Genomic DNA, 18,483 nt, shown 5'->3' with positions numbered 1-18,483 from the left:
TGCTATAGGCGACCCTGCCCTGGCAGGGGGGTTAGTCTGGATGAGCTTTTGAGGTCGCTTCCACCCCCTGATATTCTGTGATCACTAACAAAACCACTCTAAATAATAGAAAAACATGTCTCTGTAATACATTAGGAAGAAGTTAGATTTTAGCAATCATTTACAGAACGGTGGGGTTGGAAGAGACCTCTGGAGATCCTCTAGTCCCATTTCCCTGCTAAAACAAGTTTGCCTAGATCAGGTTGCAGAGGAACATGTCCAGGTGGGTTTTGAAAGTCTCCAGAGAAGGAGATTCCACAATCTTCCTAGGCAGACTTTTTCACTATTCTACCCCCCTCCATAGTAAATAAGTTTTTCCTCCTGTTTGAGTGGAACTTACTATATTCTTGTTTGTGTTCATTGCCCCTTGTCCTATCACTGGGAGCCACTGAAAAGAGGCCAGGCCCCACCCTCTTGACAGCCCCTTTTTAGGTATTTATAAATATTGGTAAGATAGACTCTCAATCTTCTCTTGTCTAGGCTAGACCTCCAGATCTCTCAGCCTCTCCTTGTCACAGAGGTACTAGAGTTCCTTAATCATATTTGTAGCTTTCTTTTTTAACTGATGAGCCCAGAACTGGACACGATACTCTGGATGTGGCCTCACTAGTGCAGAATAGAAGGAGAAGAGAACCTCTGTTGACCTGATGGTCACACTCCTCTTGATGCACTCCAGAGTATTGTTGGCCTTCTTGGCTACAAGAGCATTTCTGGTTCATGATTAACTTATTGTCCACCAGGACACCCAGGTCTTTCTCTGCAGAGCTGCTTTCTAGCAGGTGAGTCCCTAATCCGTACTGGTCCTCAGAGTTGGTCCTCCCCACATCCAGGAAGCTGCACTTCCCTGCACTTCATGTTCTCCAGCCTCCAGGTCTCACAGAATTGCAACACAGCCTTCTGATGTGTTAACCTTTTCTTCCAGTACTTTATCAACAGCAAACTTCCTGAGAGTGCACTCAGTCTCTTTATCCAGGTTATTGATGAAGATGTTGAAAAAGACTGTAGTCAGTACTGACCTCAGGGGAGCACCACTTGTTACAGACCTCCATCTGAAGCTGAGGTAGTCACATCATCATAGAAGGCTATCATGTTGGTCAAGCATTATTTCCCTTTAAGAACTCATGTTGACTACTTCTCCATGCACTTAGAGATGACCTCCAGAATGAGCTGCTCCACTAACTTTACAGAATATAGGTGAGGCTGAATGGCCTCTAATTTCTTGAGTCCTCCCTCTTGCCCTTTTTGAAGACTGGAGCGACATTGGCTTTTCTCCAATCCTTAGTTCTTCTGTTCTCCATCAAAGGTGATGGAGAGTGACTTACTAGTAACATTAGCCAGCTCCCTCAGCACTCCCAAGTGCATATCATGAGAGCCCCGTGGATCACAGGATCACAGGATGTCAGGGGTTGGAAGGGACCCACAGAGATCACCGAGTCTAACCCACCAGTGTAATGAAAGAGCAAATTAATATTGTTTATTATTTTTGATATTCAGAACTCTTACCACCCCTGACCACTAATTTTAATAATACTCAGTTCTTTGCATGGTCGTAGAAATATTGTGTAGACAAATAACTAGATCCAGAAATAACTAGCAATAATATATTAACATTAATTGAACAGGAAGAGAAGGTTCCTGCAGTCAATACACCACTTGTGGTCAATATACCACTTGTCCACTAGACAGACTCAAGGAGCTCCTTTCTGCTTATAGCAGAAGGCTATGATGAATTACAAGAGGCTTTAAATATTTACTCACAAAATATTATTTCCCAACTCGCAGGACTAGGTACAACTTCAGACAGTATCCAAAAGCATTCAGGGAATTCTGTTACTCTCTTGTTGGCCACTGAGACTTTTGATTCTTCCCAGGCTTCCCAGGCTAATGGGAAAAGGAGGAAGACAATCTCTGACCCGGTCCTGATTTCTCCAGACAATCCATGTATCTCCAGATCTTTCCATCTTTACAGGACACTTTCGGGTGTAGGCAGGATGTCTTGCTATGTGCACTCTTAGCACGATGTCACACTGGCTCTGCAGGCCTATTGTGTGGAGGCATTTAGAGCCTGTTCCTGGTAAACCCAAGACAGTGGAGTTTCCAGGCAGTTCAGGATGCACTAAGGCAGTAAGCAATGGTGGCAGGCAATAGCAGGCAAGCAAGCATGAATACAACGGCAGAGCATGTTGTGTTTACCTGCTCATCTCTTTTTATCAATGTAGCCCAAGACTAATGGGCCTTTGGACACAGAGTAGCCAATCAGAATGGCAGTTAGCCAAGCATGACCATATCGAGTGAAGACATAGGCTTGCTTTACCCAAATTTGGGAAAAGCACAGGCCTTGCACAAGGCAGGCACAAGCTAGGCATGTGTATCTTGTTTACCACAGGATGCAAAAAAGTCTAGGCAGGCCAGAGTCCTTAGACTCAGTGGCTCTGGGTTCTTTGTCCTCTTTCCTGTGGTTGCTTCTCTGCAAAACAGGAGGGGGAGCAGAAAAACATGCCTGGGCAAGCCAGGACATGTATAAGCCTATTTTGGCCTATTCAGGCCTACCATGATACCTGGCCAGATCAGGACCATACAATCTAGCTCAGGTAACATCTAGAGAGGCCTTGAAAGTCTCCAGAGAAGGAGACTCCACAACCTCTCTGGGAAGCCTGTTCCAGTGCTTTGTGATTCCTACAGTAAAGAAGTTCCCTCTTGTGTTGAGGTGGAACCTTCTGTGCTGTCGTGGGTGTCCAACTTGTCTAAGTGATCTCTAACCCAGTCCTTTTTGACTAAGGAAGAATCTCCCTCCAGATTTTCTCTCTTACCTGTGCTAGTTTGAAGCAAGCTGGAGTGTTTTGGTAACAGAACTAGATAACGGGCAGTGAAATGAAAAACAATTGATGTCAACTTCTCTCACAGTCTCGCTGAGAACTCTGGGAAGAAGAAAAAGACTTTTTCTCCATTTTGTCTCTCACTCTTGCTTTTGCCTTAGACCTGGTCACATCTCATTAACCCTGCTCCTACTAACCTTGCTCCCTAACCTCTTGGCTGCACCTCTTTTCTTCCTGAGAACTGGGGTAAGGTTGAGAGGGCCGGGGGGAGGTGTTGGGGTGGTTTGAGAGCCCCTCCTGGGGACTCAGGTTTCTGGGAGGGGAGTTGTGCTTTTGTATTGTTTATCCTTTGTATATTTCTGTATATAATTGTATCTAACTGTATATATTGTAAATAGCTGCTTGTAAATTCTGCTAGCTGTAAATAAATTGCTTCACCTATATTCCCAGGGTCCGTCTGAGTTAGCTGGGGCAAATTCAAAAGTGTGGGGGGGCGGGGTAACTCCCAAACCATCACATTTTATATTGGCGCCCAACGTGGGGCTAGATATTTCAGTGAGTGGAAATTAGCTCTGGGAATTAAGATGAAGCTAATCAAGCAGCTATTGTACTTGGTGGGGATTGCTGTGTGGCCTGTTTTCTGGTTTTTTGTGTACAACTGGATCAAAGATCAAATTGGTTATTTCTTACTTCATGTAGTTTTTAAGAAGGCTAAAGTTAAGCTTTCAAACATGTTCTGGAGCTGGGGTGATTTTATTCTTGGTTATGCTGGTTTTAATATCTCTGAGAATATTACTAGTGATATTACAAGAGTTTTTGTCAATAATGTGACGATCAGTCAAAATGCTGCTTTATCTACTGCTCTCATGAGGGTCATCCAGCCCCAAACTGAAATGCCAAGTCCATGCAAGGATTTTTACAGAAAAGAGATTGTGACGGGTTTGGTCTGCAGTAATCTGGCTCTTATGATTTTAATATTCATATTAATTTTGGCATTATTGGTGAAAAATTCAAAACCAGTTTCTGTGTCTCAGAAGCAGTCTCTTTCACAGCAAAACAAGGGAACACAGTTATCAGCTTCCCCCTTGCCAGCCTCTGCCCCTCCTTCTCCAAGTGCTGGGAACACGGCCAATGTTCCCGCCACTAACGTAAACAATGATAACAAAAACAAAAACAAAAACGGGCAGAGTTCGGTAGGAGCCTCAGGAGGACAGGCAGGTACCCAAAATCAGAATGTTCCCAGCAAAAATGATAACACCTCAGGGTTGGCAGGCATCCCAGGAGGACAGGCAAACAATCCCACTAATGCTAATAATACTACTAGTGCTAGTAACGCTAGCCCAGTCAGTCCAAATCCTAATGACACCAGCTCAGCCAATTCAAACCCCCAGCCAGCAGACCAGAACCAAAATCCTCCTGTTAAAAGCAAGGCAGATCTGAACTCACAAGCTCCAAGTCAGACCCCTAAGGATACAAATGCTCCAGGTCAGACCTCCAATAATTCAAATGCTCCAGGTCAGACCCCTAAGGATTCAAACCCTCCAAGTCAGACTCCTAAAGATTCAAATCCTCCAGCAGACACATCCAAGTCTGTTGCTGCTCAGGCCCTTCTGGCACCTGCTAAGGCAAAAGCTAAGACAAAGAGTGGTTCGCAGGAGGATGTAAGACAGGGGACCTCTGGTGATCAGCAGCAAGGAGAAGAGGAGGAGGAGGAGACAGTCAGTCTGCGAGACCTTGTAGATGTGCTGAGACAACAATACTCAAGTGAGAGGAGTGCTGTGAGGTTAGCTGCCAAGAGAGAGGATGGTTCCAGTGAGTTTAGGAATGCTATGAGGAAGATTGTGTTAGGCCCGGCACCACCAGAACAACAGGAGGAAGAGGAGGAAGATGACATCCAAGGCTCCAAGGATCCACTCAGAGAGGTCAGGGAAGTTAGGAAGGAATACACTAGGGAATCAGGTGAGCCAATCCTAAGCTGGCTAGTGAGATGCCGTGGCATTGGTGCTAATGCTCTGCAGGTAGGAGACAAGTCTGCCAAGCAGCTGGGACCACTCACTAAGGAGAGTGGAGTGGACAAACACCTAGCAAGTCCTCTTGGTAGGGTTAGCTTGTGGACACGCCTTCTGTTGGCTGTGGCTATGAGATATCCTTCCCGAGATGATTTGCCATGGGCTGCCAAGAAGTGGAACACCGTTGAGCAGGGAATTAAGCTTCTGAAGGAGTTTGCTGTGAAGGAAGTGCTTTATGGAGATCATGGTACTCATGAGCCTGATGATATTCCTTTGGGAACAGGTCTCATGAAGAAGCTGATTAAGCTTGCTCCTTCATCCTATGCTAACATCTTGGCCAGTAAGTTCCTAGCAAGGAGTGATAATGGAAGATCTTTCACTGTTGGTGAATTCACTGACCAGCTCAGGCAGATAGAGGATAGCTTGTCACACTCTGGCCTAGTCTCTGCCATAAAAACTCTAGGTACAGAGATTAGAGATGGCATCAAGGAGAGCATGAAAGAACTGAAGGAGGACCTTACAACCTCAATTTCCAATCTGGTAAAGGATACCGTTCCTGCATCATCTGAATGGGTGCATGTTTCTGCAATCAGGAACAGACGCCCACCTCCTGCAAGGCAATTCCAGCCTAGGAGGAGACAAATTCCACCCAGACAGCAGCAATCACGTGCGTCACTGTGGATACTTCTGCATGACACATACGGTGAGAACATGAACAAATGGGATGGTAAACCCACTTCAGCTCTTTCAAAGAGGGTCAGGGATCTGCAGAGTGGCAGAAACAGAGGCAGCAATGCCAGGAAGGTAGCTGTCACTTCTTCAGCTCCCGAGAGCAACTGCAATTGTTCCAACAGTTGCAGTTCCTCTCACAACAACACCCATCATTGTGTACACCCCACATGCCATGTTCAGCATTAGGGGTGCCCTGCCTCCAGCCAGGAGGAGGAAAGGGACAGTGGAGAGAACCGAATCTATTGGAATGTATTCATTAGGTGGCCTGGCAGTTCAAGAGTTCGGAAATACAGGGCTTTAGTTGACACAGGTGCTCAGTGTACTTTATTGCCATCTAATTGCAAAGGGACAGAGTCCATTTCTATTTTTGGAATCACTGGTGGATCTCAAGAGTTAACTAAGATACAGGCTGAGATCAGTTTAACTGGTAAAGAGTGGAAGACACATACTATTGTAACTGGTCCTGATGCGCCTTGCATTTTGGGAATTGACTTTTTGAGACAAGGTTGTTTCAAAGATCCTAAGGGTCACAAATGGGCTTTTGGAATAGCATCTGTAGAGATTGAGGATGATAAATTGAAATTGTCTGTTAGACCTGAACTTTCTGATGAATCTGCAGTTGTGGGACATCATGACATAGAGGACCTGGAAGTGCCAATTGCAACTCAAACTGTTCATCATAGACAGTACAGAACTAACCATGACTCTTTGTTGCCCATTCATCAGCTGATTCGTCAACTGGAGAGTCAGGCTGTCATCGAGAAAGCTCATTCACCTTTCAACAGTCCCATCTGGCCTGTGCGCAAACCTACGGGCGACTGGAGACTGACAGTTGACTTTCGTGCCCTCAACGAGGTGACGCCACCCATGAGTGCAGCTGTGCCGGACATGCTGGAACTCCAGTACGAGCTGGAATCGAAGGAGGCTAAATGGTACGCAACCATAGACATTGCTAATACTTTCTTCTCTATTCCCATAGCAAAGGAGTGCAGGCCTCAGTTTGCATTCACCTGGAGAGGAATCCAGTACCAGTTCAACCGTTTGCCTCAGGGGTGGAAACACAGCTCAACCATCTGTCACTCAGTCATCCACAATGCACTGGAGAAAGGTAAAGCTCCAGAGCACATCCAGTACATCGACGACATCATTGTGTGGGGCCAAACTGCTGAGGAAGTCTTCGAGAAAGGTAACAAAATCATTGACATTCTGTTGCAAGCAGGTTTTGCCATTAAGAGAGACAAGGTCAAAGGACCTGCCAAAGAAATTCAGTTTCTGGGAGTGCGGTGGCAGGATGGTCGCCGTTACATTCCTCAGGATGTGATCAACAAAGTCTCTACCATGGCTGTTCCCACCAGTAAGAAGGACACACTTTCTTTTCTTGGTGTGGTGGGATTTTGGAGACTACACATTCCTGGTTTCAGTCAGATTGTCAAACCTCTGCATGATGTGACTCGTAAGAGAAACAATTTCGAGTGGGGACCTGAACAACAAGCAGCCTTTGATCAAATTAAGCGAGAAGTAGTCCATGCAGTGGGCTTAGGACCTGTGAGATCTGGTCCGGATATTAAGAACATTCTGTACACGGCTGCCAGTGACAATGGTCCAACTTGGAGTCTTTGGCAGAGAGCTCCAAATGAGACACGTGGTCGTCCACTTGGTTTCTGGGGACGTTGTTACAGAGGTTCAGAGGCAAATTACACTGCAACTGAGAAAGAGATTCTAGCAGCCTATGAAGGAGTGAAAGCAGCTTCTGAAGTGATCGGAACTGAGTCACAATTGCTTCTAGCTCCTAGACTGCCAGTTCTTAACTGGATGTTCAAAGGCAAAGGTTCATCACTGCATCATGCCACAGATGCAACCTGGTCTAAATGGATGGCTTTGATAACCCAACGAGCACGAATGGGTAATCTTGACCGACCTGGTCTGGTAGAGGTGATCACCAACTGGCCGGAAGGCACAGACTGTTCCAAACCTCCGGAGGAGAAAATAACTCGTGCTGAGGAAGCTCCTCCCTATGGTGATCTCTCTGATCAGGAAAAGAACTATGCTTTGTTCACAGATGGTTCCTGTCGTCTTGTTGGGAACAAGCGAATATGGAAGTCAGCAGTTTGGAGTCCAACCAGGAGAGTTACCGAAACGAAAGATGGCGAAGGAGAATCCAGTCAGTTCGCTGAGGTAAAAGCTGTTCAACTTGCTCTTGATGTGGCTGAACGTGAGAATTGGCCTATCCTTTACCTCTACACCGACTCGTGGATGGTAGCCAATGCTCTATGGGGTTGGCTAAAGGACTGGAAGAAGAATGGTTGGCAGAGGAAAGGAAAACCTATTTGGTGTGCTGATCTATGGCAGGACATTGATGCACGGCTGGAGAAAATTCCAGTGAAGGTGCGGCACGTAGATGCACACATGCCTAAGAGCAGAGCCACTGAGGAACATCAACATAACCAGAAGGCAGATCAAGCTGCTAAGATTGCTCAAGTTGATACCAACTCTGATCTTGACATTGACCTTGATTGGAAACACCGAGGTGAGCTGTTCTTAGCTCGGTGGGCCCATGACTCATCTGGACATCAAGGCAGAGATGGAACATACCGATGGGCTCGCGATAGGTCAATTGACTTGTCCATGGATGCTATCACCCAAGTCATCTATGACTGTGACATTTGTGCTGCTATTAAGCAGGCTAAGCGAATCAAGCCCTTATGGTATGGTGATAGATGGTCAAAGTACAAGTATGGTGAAGCCTGGCAGATTGACTACATCACTTTACCTCAATCTCGTTCTGGCAAGCAGTATGTGCTAACAATGGTAGAAGCCAGCACTGGATGGTTGGAAACCTATCCAGTTCCACATGCTACTGCACGTAACACCATTGTTGGTTTGGAGAGACAGATCTTGTGGAGACATGGAACTCCAGAGAGAATCGAGTCAGACAATGGTACTCATTTCAAGAACAATCTTGTAAAAAACTGGGCCAAAGAGCATGGTATTGAATGGATCTATCACATACCCTACTATGCACCAGCTTCAGGGAAGATTGAACGCTACAACGGTTTGCTGAAAACCACCCTAAAAGCCATGGGGGGTGGAACTCTGAAAAACTGGGACAAACATTTAGCACAAGCTACCTGGATGGTAAATAGTAGAGGTTCAGTAAACAGAGCAGGACCTGCACAATCAGATTTGGTCCAAACAGTAGACGGTGATAAAGTTCCTGTTGTACGTGAAAAGAATCTGTTAGGGAAAACTGTTTGGGTATTTTCTCCTTCGGGCGAAGGGAAACCTGTCCGAGGGGTGGTTTCTGCTGAAGGTCCTGGTCATACATACTGGGTAATGCAGGAGAATGGTGAAATCCAGTGTATTCCACAGAGAAATCTAACATTAGCTGAGAGAGTTTAAATTCAAGCTGTTAGGAGTTTTCTGTTCTAGGTAACATCGGCGCCCAACAATGAGAGAATCTACGATAGAATCTACAGTACGTGAGCACGAACCCATCATCACCTGGGAGTCCCTGTTCTGAGCTTTTGAATCACCTACATCTGATTGAAGTGTGAACTGAACTTGTATATATTGTTTTATTGTAAATATTGGTTTAGATTAGACTGGATAATTCTCAGCGATACTCTGAGCGAAGTAGACAGGGGTGGATTGTGCTAGTTTGAAGCAAGCTGGAGTGTTTTGGTAACAGAACTAGATAACGGGCAGTGAAATGAAAAACAATTGATGTCAACTTCTCTCACAGTCTCGCTGAGAACTCTGGGAAGAAGAAAAAGACTTTTTCTCCATTTTGTCTCTCACTCTTGCTTTTGCCTTAGACCTGGTCACATCTCATTAACCCTGCTCCTACTAACCTTGCTCCCTAACCTCTTGGCTGCACCTCTTTTCTTCCTGAGAACTGGGGTAAGGTTGAGAGGGCCGGGGGGAGGTGTTGGGGTGGTTTGAGAGCCCCTCCTGGGGACTCAGGTTTCTGGGAGGGGAGTTGTGCTTTTGTATTGTTTATCCTTTGTATATTTCTGTATATAATTGTATCTAACTGTATATATTGTAAATAGCTGCTTGTAAATTCTGCTAGCTGTAAATAAATTGCTTCACCTATATTCCCAGGGTCCGTCTGAGTTAGCTGGGGCAAATTCAAAAGTGTGGGGGGGCGGGGTAACTCCCAAACCATCACATTACCTCTGGGGATTGGAATTCCTGAGGGCTGCTCTTAGCAGTAAAGACTAAAGAAAGGTCCATCTACAGTAATGCAGCCAGCACAGAAAACAAATGGAAGGAGCTGGAAGCCATTTTGCGTCAGGAAAATTGTAGTATACTGGCCATCAGTGAAATATACTGGGATGCCTCACATGCCAGGAGTGCTGCAATCAGTTTCTACAAAATCTTCAGAAGGAATAGGATAGGAAAAAGAAGCAGTGGTATGTCCCTGTACATTGGAGAGTGTTTTGATTTTAGTGAGGTTAATGATGCTAATGATAGTGTAAAGAGTTTATGAGCAAGAATAAGGAGGAAACCCAACAAAGCAGATATCCTGGTTGGAATCTGTTATGAAGAGACAATTAAAATATTCTTTATGCCTTCAGCTTCACTGAAGTCTGCTAAAAACATAACACAGCAGAGAGAGAGCAGTCCCAGAGCTTCCTGGAGTGTGTGGAAGATAAATTTCTGACACAATTGCTGATGACACCATCTAGGGAAGGTGCCCTGTTGAAGCTGCTGTTTGTGAATAGAGGTGGGCTTGTGGGTGATGAAACAACTGGGGGCTGTCTTGGACACATCATGAAATGCTAAAGTTATCAGTTGTTGAAGAAGATGTGGACCAGGAGAAATGCCACTGTGGACTTCCAGAGAGCAAACTTCGGACCATCTTGGAGACCGATTGGCAGAGTTCCCTCAGAGACAGTCCTGAAGGGCCAAGAAGTCCACAAAGAATGAGCACTTCCCAAGAGGGAGGTCTTAAAGGTGCAGAAACAGGCACCTTTGAAAACAGATCAGCAGAGAAGAGGGCTGAACAGAGAAACGTGGTTGTAGCTTAGGGAGAAAAGGAGAGTTTATGGTCATTGGAAGGAGAGGCAGGCCTCTCAGGAAGACTATGAAGTTGTTGTGAAGCCATGCAGGAAGAAAATTAGAAGGACCACAGCTGAACTGAAAATTGATTTGGCTTCATCTGTTAAAGAGAACAGGAAATCCTTCTAAGAATGTATTAGCAACAAAAGGAAGTCTAAGGAGAATCTTTGCCCTTCATTAGGTTCAGGAGGGAACATAGTGTTAAAGGATGAGGAAAAGGCTGGCATACTTAATACCTTCTTTGTCTCAGTCTTTAGTAGTAAGGCTAGTTGTTTGCTGAGCACCCAGCTCCATGAGCTGGAAGCAGAATGAAGCCCCCATAATCCACAAGGAGCTGGTTAGTGAGGTGCTGCACCACTTAGACACACACAAGTCTATGGGGCCATATGACATACACCCAAGCGGAGTGAGTGAGCTGGCAGAAATGCTCAACAAGCCGTTTTTCAGCATTTAGCAACAGTCCTGGCTAAGTGTGAAGGTCCCATCTGGCTGGAGATTGGCAAATGTGACACCCATCTACAAGAAGGGTCGGAAGGAGGACCCAAGGAACTACAGAGCTGCCAGCCTGGCCCTCGTGCCAGGGAATGTCATGGAACAGGTCATCTTGAATGCAATAACGCAGCATGTGCAGAACAAACAGGTGATCAGGCCAAATCAGCATGTGCTTATGGCAAGGTGATGTGCGTAGTGGATGAAGGAAAGACTGAATGTTGCTTATCTGGACTTTAGTAAGGCTTTTGACACTCTCCCATGGGAGAAACCGGCTGCACATGACTTGGATGTGTAGATGCTTCACCAGCTTAAGAACAGGTTGTATGAGGCCTTGAGCAACCTGTTCTAGTCAGCAATGTCCCTGACTATGGCAGGGGATTGGAACTGGATGATCTTTGAGGTCACTTCCAATCTAAACCGTTCTATGACTCTATGATTCCATTCTATGACTGGGCCCAAAGAGTGGTGGTGAACCCAGTTAAATCCATTTGGAAGCCAGGCATGATTGGTGTTTCCCGGGGCTCAGGAGTGTGGCCAGTTCTCTTTATTATCTTCATCAGTGACCTGGATGAGGGAACTGAGTGCTTCTTCAGTAAGTTTGCAGATGACACAAAATTGGGCTGGAGCATTGATCTGCTTGGAGGCAGGGAGACTGCAAAGAGATCTGGACAGGCTGAGTCAATGGACCAAGGCCAATCGTACAAGGTTTAACAAGGCCAAGTGTCAAGTTCTGCACTTGGGTAACAACTCCAGGCAACACTACAGGCTTGGGGGTAAGTGGCTGGAAAGTTGTCTAGCAGGAGAGGACCTGAGAGTGATAGTTGACAGCCAGCTGAACTTAAGCTAGCAGTGTGTTCAGGTGACCAAGAAGGCCACCAGCATCCTGTTCTGTGTCAGGAATAGTCTGGTCAGCAGGAGCAGGGAAGTGATTTTGCCTCTGTACTTGGCACTAGTGAAGCCGCACCTCAAATACTGTGTTCAGTTTTGAGCCCCTCTCTAAAAGAAAGATGTTTTTATGCTGGCATGGGCCCAGAGAAAGGAAACAAAGCTGATGTCATGCAAAGTCAGTTGTCCCGAGTCATGTCTAGACAGTTCTTTATCTCCAGGGGTAGAACCTTCAGGACAACCTATGCCAGTACTTGATCACTGTGCTAGTTTGAGGCTAATTAGAATGTTTTAATGACAAAAACTAGATTATAGGCTGTGAAAAGGAAACAACGGCGATGTCTACTTGCTGAGATGTATAAAAGCAAGGACACATAGACAAGACAGAGTATCTCTATGTGTCAGCATCAGTGCCTGTGTTCTCAGCCATTTGGTGTTCTGCTGGATCTGTGTAACCCAACTAAATGTTCTGCTTTTAGCAGCCCTTGCCAATCCTTCCAGCTTACCTTGCATGTAAGGCAGACTCTAGGATAAGGTAGAGGGGTAGAAAGAAGATAGAAGGGTGGCTGGGAGCCCCTCCTGGGGACTCTGATTTCTGGGAGGGATGTTGCATTTCTGTATTACTTTTAACTTGTATATTTCCGTATATCGCTGTAAATATTAGTAATATATTGTAAATATCTCCTTGTATAATTGTGCTAAGCTGTAAATATAACTTCATTCCTTAACTTCCAGCTGGCTGAGTCTAGTCTGGGTGAATTCATTGGCAGGGGGAGGGAGGCGGGTAACTCCCAAGCCATCACAATCACCCTCACATCAACAGTGTGTTTGTGATTCCTCACTTTGTGTTTATTACCTTTGGTCCCGTTGTTGGGCACCACTGAAGACTCTGGCTGTGTCCTCTTTGAACCTCCTCTTCAGGTATGTCTATATATATGTTGATGAAGTCACTGCTAAGCCTTCTCTTCTCCAAGGCGAGCAGTCTCAGCTGTCAGCCTCTCCTCATAGGAAAGATTATCCAGTCCCCTCATCCCAGCTGCCCTTTGTCAAATCCTCTCTGGTATGTCCATGTGCCTCTAGTACTGAAGAGCTCAAAAGTGGACAAACCAGTGCTGAGTAGACAGGAAGCTCTATTGGTGCTATGTGATGAGCAATAATCATATACTGTAAGTGTACACCTGCTGGCCAAAGATGCCTAACTAGCCCCATGTTGTTATCTTTTAGACAAATATACTCTCAAGCATCTTTCCACATACCTATGTGTTTCTGAGAGGAAAATAAGATAAAATGTGTATATATTTAAAAACCTCAACCTGCAGTGTTGCGGAGACAGGGAATTAATGTGGCCGAGTCAGGAATTTATATATCACAGTATCACAGTATTATTAGGATTGGAAGAGACCTCACAGATCATCAAGTCCAACCCTTTACCACAGTGCCCAAGGCTAGACCATGGCACCAAGTGCCACATCCAATCCTGCCTTGAACAGCTCCAGGGACGGCGACTCCACCACCTCCCCGGGCAGCCCATTCCAGTGTCCAATGACTCTCTCAGTGAAGAACTTTCTCCACATCTCGAGCCTAAATCTCCCCTGGCACAGCTTGAGGCTGTGTCCTCTCATTCTGGTGCTGGCCACCTGAGAGAAGAGAGCAATCTCCTCCTGGCCACAACCACCCCTCAGGTAGTTGTAGACAGCAATAAGGTCACCCCTGAGCCTCCTCTTCTCCAGGCTAAACAACCCCAGCTCCCTCAGCCTCTCCTCGTAGGGCTTGTGCTCGAGGCCTCTCACCAGCCTCGTTACCCTTCTCTGGACACGCTCAAGCATCTCAATGTCCCTCCTAAACTGGGGGGCCCAGAACTGAACACAGTACTCAAGGTGTGGTCTAACCAGTGCAGAGTACAGGGGCAGAATGACCTCCCTGCTCCTGCTGACCACCCCCAAAACTATATACAGAAATTAATTTAGTTTTAATTAGCAGGTTCAGTTAGGTTGAGAAGATCTACAAGGATACCACAGGTAATTTGACTATTTTTGAAGTCAGAAGTTGGGAAAGGTCAAGCTATTAAATGATAGCATTCCCCATTAACAATAAAGCTGAGCCGAAGTTACTCACAGGTGAGTCAGGCTGGCTGAAAAGAAGGGCAGTCCAGATGCTTGTCCCCTCAGGGTCTCTTTCAGAGGCAGTCTGAGGGTCGTTAAGGCCTATTGAGCCTGCATAAAGAGTGCTAATGGTGGGAAGCTCCTTCGGAGCAGAGCGTCAGGGGCTCCTGCTGCAGAATCTATCCAGGCAGGGGAGAACTCTAAGGCAGGCATGAACTCTAAGGTGGGAACCGCAAGGTGGGAAGTCCCCCAATATTTACACCCTTCCTAGATAAAGAGCAGAGTTACCACTTCCTACGCACGAAGACCACAGCCAATCCCAGCCCAATTCCAACGTGGGCTCTGCAGGGGCACCCCTCGTGCTGGAAGGGCCCCTTGCTCCCCTGCTTCATGCCTGCAGGGCAGGGGTAGGGGAACAGGTCTTTTAGCGCCTTTTCCTCCCCCATTCAAACCACAGAGGAATTTAGGGGTATACAGGACTCCAGGACATTCAGGCAAGTACGTGCAGGACTTTAAAGAGAAGTCAGATGGTCAGGAAGATAGAATACAGCCTTTACTTTCTAGCAAAGGGAGAGAGGAGTGGAAATAAGTTGAGAACTGGGGAAGACCAACATAATTAAAAAATGTTTTGCAGGGTGCAGTTCTACATAGAAAACAACATTGTGAACATCCAGTAGCATATGCTGCATGGTGCCCTTCATCTTGCTTGCAGCAGTCTCAACAGCATCAGATCCTGTTTCTTGATTGAAGTCTTTCTTCAAGACCTACCACACTGAACTAAAGAATTTGGAGGAAGGAGAAGAAATGGCATTTGTGAGGCATACAACTCACTTTCGTACTCAGATAATTTTACTTAGAATGAAAACATCTTTTCCTTTCATACGTTACATTTTCAACCTACACAGAAGTATAACAGTAACCAAGAGCCAGATTTAAACATAAATGTGTAGCTGTGTAAAGATAATAGAAGTATTTCACCAAACATGTAGGTATTTCAGTGAAAAGTTCATCTTGCACAGAACACCTGGTGAATGCAGGAATAGTGTCAATCTAAATCACACAACTATATGTAATCAGAAAATCTGATGAGACTACTTGAATTACCTTGGCACAAATAGCAAGAGAAACAAGAGTTTAGCACTCAGATTTAATTGCAAAGCTGGAGATAAAACAGTCTGCAGGTAGTGAGGGGGTGCTGATTGATACCCACCTGAACATGAGCCAGTGGCATCCTGGCCTGCATCAGGAATGATGTGGTCAGCAGGAGCAGGGAGGTCATTCTGCCCCTGTACTCTGCACTGGTTAGACCACACCTTGAGTACTGTGTTCAGTTCTGGGCCCCCCAGTTTAGGAGGGACATTGAGATGCTTGAGCGTGTCAAGAGAAGGGCAACGAGGCTGGTGAGAGGCCTTGAGCACAGCCCTACGAGGAGAGGCTGAGGGAGCTGGGATTGTTTAGCCTGGAGAAGAGGAGGCTCAGGGGTGACCTTATTGCTGTCTACAACTACCTGAGGGGTGGTTGTGGCCAGGAGGAGATTGCTCTCTTCTCTCAGGTGGCCAGCACCAGAACAAGAGGACACAGCCTCAAGCTGTGCCAGGGGAAATTTAGGCTCGAGATGAGGAGAAAGTTCTTCACTGAGAGAGTCATTGGACACTGGAATGGGCTGCCTGGGGAGGTGGTGGAGTCGCCGTCCCTGGAGCTGTTCAAGGCAGGATTGGATGTGGCACTTGGTGCCATGGTCTAGCCTTGAGCTCTGTGGTGAAGGGTTGGACTTGATGATCTGTGAGGTCTCTTCCAACCCTGATGATACTGTGATACTGTGATAGTGTTGATACCTAGCTTACCCAGTTCTAATTTATGAATTGACCCTAGCTACTCAATCCCTTGTGTAATAAATTAATAAATGTCATATCAGCCTCCATGGAAGTGACAGAATTACAGTGAGGTATACAGGAGAAAAATCAAACCCTAAATATTTTAATCATGATGACATACATGGTGCCAACCTCCCCTCCAAAAAAAACAAACCCAAAAAAAAAAAAACAAAAAAAAAAAACCAGAAAACCAGCAAAACCAACAACAAAACCAAGAAACAAACAAACAAACAAAAAAACCCAAACCCACAACAACAGAACAAAAAAGCTCACAGAAACAAAATAGGTTCCTCACAGCATTAAAAATAAATGTTTTACACCAGGGCAATAGGAGGCTAACGCTACCAAAGGAAGCTAAATTTAGTCTGTAAAAGGTTATCTTGGGCAAGCACTTATGGTGCATTTCTCTAAATTTTCACTTCAATTAATCTCCAGAAATTCAGTGTCTGATCCCAGTGACAGTAGCCTCTGGCTTCTTCAGAGACGCTGCTGAGGAAAAATTATCTGACACATATCAAACAAGCAAGAAATGACACTGGACAACATTAATCAAAACTTTCTCATTTCCTGAAGAATTAAGCATTAAATAATTAATTCCAGCACTACAGGCAGCTGTAAAAGAGGCCTCATGCCTCCCCGCTGGTAAGAATTTGTCCTTGTCTGAAAGACTAGATTGATATATTTATTATTTATCAGATTAATCATGGCCAAGAACATTATAGATTGGCAGCCAAGCCCAGCCAGTTATATTGTAATGGCCTGTTATTGGAGCTTGGAATGAACCTGGTGCATCAGCAACATTCAAAAGGATAAGGGGTAGAAGAAATTGTCCTCAAGCGTTATTTAAAAACAAAAAAGAATGAAAAGGGAGGGAAGCTCAAATGGCTTTTTTTTTCCAAAGGAAAAAAAAAGAAATAAAGGGAATTGGACAAAGAAGATGTCATTGATCAGCACCTCAGTGGAGTCTGCTAGCTCCTGGGGTCATTTTTATTTCTGTTTGCTAGGGACTGAAGAAGGCCCTTAGGATGTGGGTCAGAGTATCAACTATTCTACGTGAAGCCACAATCATTAGTTTTAAAACAGAGTTTCTGTGGCAGACAGATATAAATCAATTTAGCCAGCAAGTACAAGAGAAACCACTTCCAACTCTTCATTTTCCTTGTGTTTATCCAAGTACTGGTAGCTGTCAGGCTGGTCTACAGCTTAGGTCTTTATTCAGTTTTGCCAGCTTTTCATGGTACCAAGTAGCACAGTAACTGGGAAGGTACATCCTAGGGAGTCTGAAAACTGAAATATAAAAAAATCATTAGTTTTTAAACAATCTTGCACTTGTTGCAGAGTCATCTGATGATTTTCATTGCTTTAAACAGAAAACAAAAGGGAGAAAGTATCTTGCCTTATGTTACACAACTAATTCACAGGCAGCCTTGGTCATTAACCTGAGGATGTGCTAAGTACTCAGATCATGTACTGTGGCGTATATTAAGGAAGCACAAAACCATGTGACAAAGTCATTAAACAACCCCCCCCCCAAAACTGAGTCTTTGTTTTCCACAGAGGTTATATATCTGATTAAATTAACTAGGTAAACTTTCATAGTTATATATAATTCTCAATAACAACAGTATGAACAGCTTCCAACTTAATGGGAGGCAACAAGCCATTCTTGAAGGAAAGAAAAAGAGAGGAGGCTGGTACTCAGTGGTTACCAGCTCTCTTTCCTTGCCTCCTGATGCACAAAAACAAATCCATGGCTCCTGCATCCAGAAGCATGACAAAAGAACGACTTAATTCTTCAGGCATTTCTGAGATGCTCCTCTTATGCACCTTTGCTGTGAGCTATCATGCAGTTCTTCTGGAGGATAGACTGTAAGCATTTAACACCCTTAACAACAAGAATCCTCCTTTCTGGACTGAGCATTTTAATCAAGTACCTTCATACTCTTGGCCATGTTGGCTCTGAAGGATTTCTTTCCTCCCAGTACAGCCTCAGTGTGATTCCAGAAAGCTCCACCCTAATGATGATGGACAGAGGTGTCCAGGAAGCACTGCAGGGAAAGGGCCAGCCCCAAGAGTTCCTTTTCAATGCTCTGCCAGCAATCATGGGGTTAATTTCCTGCCCCACACCTGAGTATTGTATGAACACAGCTGCAAAGATCACTTTTGAACTGGAAGAACTTACATGCAAGTAGAGTGATTCTTCTATATGGTTGTCTTATCTCAGGGTAGAGAAATATCTTTGTGAATGAATACTACCAGTCAATCTCAAATGTGGCTCTACCACACCATATAGCTAAATTCAGACAGCATACTGCTTAAATTCTTTTATGTTGCTATGCCATCTCTCCAGTGAGGGATGCACCATCATAGATTCATAAATTCACAAAATGGTTAGTGTTAGAAGGGACCTTAGAGACCATCTAGTTACAACCCCTTCCTAAGTATGGGTGGGGACACCTTCCACTAGACC

The sequence above is a fragment of the Pogoniulus pusillus genome, chromosome 10 (genome assembly GCF_015220805.1).
Source record: "Pogoniulus pusillus isolate bPogPus1 chromosome 10, bPogPus1.pri, whole genome shotgun sequence".
In the NCBI taxonomy this organism is placed as follows: domain Eukaryota; kingdom Metazoa; phylum Chordata; class Aves; order Piciformes; family Lybiidae; genus Pogoniulus; species Pogoniulus pusillus.
This window is presented reverse-complemented; position numbering follows the sequence as displayed.